General features: G+C 31.6%; 1 pseudogene; it reads left to right on the top strand.

Annotated features, from left to right (window-relative positions):
• Nucleotides 1-1292: 1292 nt before the first annotated feature.
• Nucleotides 1293-6000, top strand: part of LOC117922023 — a 42963-nt pseudogene continuing 38255 nt past the window's right edge.

Below are 6000 nucleotides of genomic sequence, written 5' to 3'. Positions count from 1 at the left end.
CAATTTATGGTGTCCAAAATAGAGTGAAAAAACGGACCTATTGAAATATTGGTTTATATCTCTTAATTGAAAAATGATTTTAGACTCAAAAAAAATCCTATCAATATATTGGGAAGTCTACAACATTATGCAATCATAAGAAAAATTTTAGAGAGACAAGAAACAATTTGATTCAATTTTTTAATTACAGAGGTTCAATAATTCTAACAAAACGACAACAAGGTGAATAATCCAAACATCACAATAAAAAATGAATAACCAAAAATAAAATCAAAGGCAGTAAAAATCAAATAAAGGATCTCTTAGCCACTATCATATGTTATCAAAAGGCCTCAATCAAGTGAAATAATTTCAAAGAAAATAACTCTAATCTTAATTCTAATAGGCATCAATTAACATGAGATCAATTAATCATTCATCAACTTCTCATTAATATGTCATCAACAATCCGATTAACAACAATCAAAGTGGCCTTCATTATCGGATATGCAAGAAAATTGATAAAGAGATGATCAATTGATTGAAAAAAATAATAATATATATAGATAAGAATAAATTAAAAATTAATATTTTCATTCATAAACCTAATCCTCCCTCACCAAGTTTATTGACTTTATTGGGTTTTCTCCACGTGTAAAATGACTTCAAATTCAATAAAATTTCATGTGTTAGGTTTATTAACGAGTTTTAGAGCTCAAAAACCAAATCAAGTAATCCCAAAATTTCACAGGTTGAAAGTGGCCTAAAATGACTATTCGTAGGTTCTCCTTTGCACATAATTATATATTTTTATTAAATAAATAAACTTTATTTAAATAAAATTAATGCATTGGATTCTCTGATTTTGAAATATATCAATTCCTTGCAAAGACACCTGCTGGTCATGCAATCACCATCCTTATATCAGAGGCTCTATAAAGGTAAGACAAGCTTTTCTTTGAAATAAAATAATTCAATAAAAAATACTTGAGAGTCCAAAAATTCCACAAACGTGGTGGGGGTTGGTGAAAAAATCCACAATACTTGAAGTGGGTGAAAAATGAATTGATAGAAGTGATAGGGGTTGGTGACTTGGTGTTGTGATTCCCACCTAGAACTCGCCATTCCAAGTTTTTGAAGTGTCTCTCTTCTCTGCCCACCTAGCACCTATCTCTCTGTCCTTGGTCTGTATCATTTTAACTTAATTTTACTGCAAAGAAAAGCTTGTCTTACTTTTCTGGTGATTTCATGATCAGCAGGTGTTTTCGGAAGGGAGAACGCGCATATTTGTAAACTTAGATATACATAGAGATATGTGGAGGCTCAAGGTTGCAGATGGAGGTAATGATCCCTACATCTACACCACCAACAACTTCATGGGAAGACAGATATGGGAGTTTGATCCTGATTATGGAACCCCAGAAGAGAGAGCTGAGGTCGAAGCAGCTCGTGAGAACCATGGTTCAAAGCTGCGGTATCGGTCACTAACTTGGAGGGTCCCGAGGCGTATCGGTCTCAGTGTATCGGTCTGATATCGGGCGATACGTAAAATAAGCTAATTAGAAAATTCAAAAAAAAATATAAAAATATTATGTAAATCATCAAAAAAATATATACAATTAAATAAGCTAAAAAAATTAATAAAATAAAATTGTCTCACATTTAACATTATTTAAATAGTTATAAGTATATGCTCAAAGTTATTTATGATAATGCTAATAAAAAGAAAGTTATTTTATTTCAAATATAATAACATTTTTACTAACAACACATACAATATAACAATCAATTCCATATTGAATGATGAGGGGGTTCAAAATCATCATCATCATCAGTCCTACGACGAGCATACAAATTGGGGCGGCAATTCCCGTAGTGAGGATATGATTGAAAGAGTGGTTCATAACTCAAATATGGTGGGTGAGATGATTGTCTTGATGATCCATAATCAGGAAAATATGGTTTCGAAGGCTGTTCGGGATCAACACCAACTTGATAGTATCCAAAACCTCGATAAGCAATGCTACTGCTACTAGAAGATTGATCATATCCATATGAGTCACTAGCTCGTGTTCCAGTATTTGAATATCCCTCTGGATGCATAATTGGAAATTGATTAAAATCATTTCTACTAAAAGTACTGGAAGAGCTATCACGGTCTCTAAAGTTGTGATATGATCTATCATCTACCCCTTTGAAATACGGCCTTGATCCTATACCCAAATTTTGTAAGTGGTCATCAATACGGTGATGATTTGATCTATGATAATCATGCCCACTAGAATAATCATCATTGCTGGGAAATGTAGTTAGTCTTTCCAAATGCTTTCGTTGTTCCCATATCCCTGGTCGATATCCATGATCTGTATCTTGTGTGGCATAGTAATTTTCACCTCATTTTGCCCATGACATGCCAGGATCTACTTGACTAACATAACCGCCCTCAGTGCTACCATCTCGTACCCTCACTAGTGCCACCAACTCCTCTATTGCCCCCACTAGTGCCACCACCCCGCCTACTGCCCCTATTATCACCATCATCACTACTAGAACTTGAAGAAATTGTTCTAGAAGCCTTACCTTTACGACGGGAATCAACATATCTTTTTCTACCTTCTTCATTAGTGGGAAGACCTTTATCGAACCAATCTAAATTATCAAATGATAAAATAGGCTCCTCTCCTTCTCGTATCCACTCATCTAATATATCATCATCATTAAAGATATGATTCAGATCAATTGGATTGTATAATTCTTCATTGCTTCGCTCTTGCATCAAATTCTTAACTCGAAGTCGCATATTGTAGTGCACATAAACTAACTTATGCAACTTTTTCATTGCCAAACGGTTGCGCAACTTTGTGTGAATCAATGACCATGTGCTCCAATTTCTTTCACAACCTGATGAAGAACAAGTTTGGCTTAAAATTTTTAACAGCAATCTTTTGTAGATGTGGACCTTCGTCGCCATAGTTGGTCCACCATTCAGCTATAATAAAGAAAATGCATTAATCACTATGATATATTTAACAAAAAATGATGATAATTTCTTATTTGTAATAGACATAAATGTATTGAGTACTTGGAAGAGATTGATTTATTGCTTTCTTTGTGAGTGCACTTCTAAATTCTCCTTGGCCGTCAACAAATAATTTCACCTACATCATTTACAATTTTTTTTTTTGTTAATGCACATTACATATACAAAATGCATTATATAAAGGTCACAAACTATTATTATACCTCGTTAATAGCTTTTGCTTGTCTATCCAAATCTGGCTCTAATCTCTTGATAACCTCCTTTAATCCAACTTTAATTTCCGGATGGTTGGAGAAATGCTTTGAATATTGGAACATTGGATTTAAAAAAAAAATGCTACCATAAGTTAAATAATGATCAGTTTATAATAATTTGTACTTGAAAAAAGTAATAAAAAATATATAAAGAATTTTTTTATTACCTACAACATGCAAATGTCTGTGCAATTGACCTTCCCACCTTCTATCAATGACTTCCCAATACTTTTCCCTTTGCTTGACCGATGCCTTGATAGCCAATTTAGCTCTATCCATTGCTTCATAAATGATTGATAGTGTGGGCTTTTTATCTTGATCAACCAATTTCAATACTTTGATGAGACGTTCCATGATGATTTGAACTTCTCCAGCCTTCTTCCAAAATCGATCAGTTAAGATAAGGTTGGATACCTTATCTCTTACACTTTTTATGCTCCTATCTTTATTGAATTCACGCCATTCATTTGTTGTGCACATTCTCTTCAAATCAGCCTCATAACGTATAAGACTCTCAAGTGAAATGAATTCAGTGGCAAAACGGGTTATTCCTGGCCTTAACAGATCTCTATCCTTGGTGAACACTTTCATCAAATTCACTACTTTCAAGCTATTATAAATAAATCATGTGATCATCTTAGCTTGATCTAATGTCTCCTTAATCTGCTTCATGCTTCCAATATCTTCAAGCATTAAATCAATACAGTGGGCTGCACAAGGAGACCAAAACAAATGCTTCCGCTTCTCCATCAACAACATACCGGCTGCTTTAAAACTTGCCTCATTATCAATGACTACTTGAACAACATTTTCCTCCCCAACCTCCTCTACAACTTTATCCATAAGGCAAAAGATGTAGTCTATTGTCTTAGGTATGTTGGTAGTGTCAACTGAAGAATGGTATATCATACTTCTATCACAATAAATCATGAAATTGATGATAGGCTTTCTAGTACTAGAACTCCAACCATCACACATGATTGTGCACCCATATATAGGCCATTTAGCCTTCCATGTTGTTATGTATACCTCAAGTTCTTGCACCTCCTCTTCCAAATATGTATTTCCAATTTGGTATCCCGTGGGACCCTTGATGCCTGGACCTGCTTCTGCTATGGTATCAATCATTGATTGATAGTAAGGCCCACTGTTAGCTGCATTAAAGGGTATTGCATTAAAGAGAAAGAATTTAGAAATAGCTTTACCCACTTTCTTCACGCCTTCATTAGAAAACAAGTTTTTTTTATTGATTTCTGCTTTGATGGGAACATGTAGGGATCAATTCCTTTTGGAGGTATGCTAGCTCCTTCTCTTACACTGAAGCTATGTGTCAGTCCACACTTAATCCTAGCATTAGAAGGTTGTGAGGAACTGCCACCCTGCTAATGCTCTTGTCCACCTTCTTAAAAAATTCGACGATTTTCTTTCATTGCTTGTTTCATTTGTCTTCTTTCAAAATCAGCCATAGCAACTTCCTCAATTTCATCATCAGAATCATCCTCATCAATTTCATAGAAATTATCTCTATTTAAGGAATTCAAAAGTCGTTCTTTTTTTTTCTTTAACTGTGCTTTTTCTTTTGAAGTATTAGACATATGTTGTCTAACACTATGTGACACTTCTACCAGTACATGTGGACATCCTTCCACTTGTCCAGATATATGTGCGATGTGTTGCTTTAATCTTGTTATACCGCCATGTATAACTATCCCACAATATTTACACTTTGTGGTTCTTCTACTACCACCAACAGGTTCTGCATGCTCCCAACCAATATCATGTTTTGAAGTCATTTTGAAATTTTAACCTAACCATATATAGAGGGAAAACAATTTACTTTTCAAATTGAATATATATAAACACATTTATATAAGAATTATAATATTCAATTTTCCACTCACTTATATGTTTCATATTGTTGCCATATAAAAATAAATTGTACTAAAAAAACAATAAACACGATCTCACCTAAGTTCATCATCTTTTGTTTTCCACTTATTTATATGTTTTTAAAATTAAAATCAATGTATTTGACCATGTAAATGCATACCCTCAATTCCGTATTATTAAATCATTTATGATTATTTGAAGAAAAAAAATTCAATAATGATTAATTTTGTATAGTAATTTAATTTTGCAATATAGTATTAATGTAATTGAGTAATAGGGAAATTTTTTGTCACTAATATAATGTAAATTCATTTATACTAATAGAAAATTGAGTGATATTTTTAAAGTATTCAAGACAATTTCTTGTACATTATATTTTTAAAAATTAAAAAATTCATGAAATAATTTAAAATTATTAATTATGTCTTATTTAGTTTATAAGACATATAGGAACAATATTTGAAAAGAAATAATAGATTATATATAGCAATAATATTAAACCATATATAGAGAGTATATATATTAATTTGAAAAGGAATAACATATTATATATATGATATTATAATAAAATCATAGGTTTATTTTATTTTATTTTTATAAAAAAATACTATTTTAGCATATGTTAGAAACATAAAAATATTAACATCTTTATCATTTTTTGGGTTAAAAATTAATAATAAATATTTAAAGTAATAATTTTTCATAATATTTTATTTAAATTGAATAATTAATAAAGTTTAACTTTTTAAAAATGAGTCAAAATTTTCATTCCATGTACTCATTTAGAATTGAATTATCAACATAATATTATAAAAAAAAAATTATTTTATATGTAAT

The sequence above is a fragment of the Vitis riparia genome, chromosome 9 (genome assembly GCF_004353265.1).
Source record: "Vitis riparia cultivar Riparia Gloire de Montpellier isolate 1030 chromosome 9, EGFV_Vit.rip_1.0, whole genome shotgun sequence".
Lineage (NCBI taxonomy): Eukaryota > Viridiplantae > Streptophyta > Magnoliopsida > Vitales > Vitaceae > Vitis > Vitis riparia.
The sequence above is the reverse complement of the archived record's forward strand: the minus strand, read 5'-3'. Positions and strand labels throughout refer to the sequence as shown.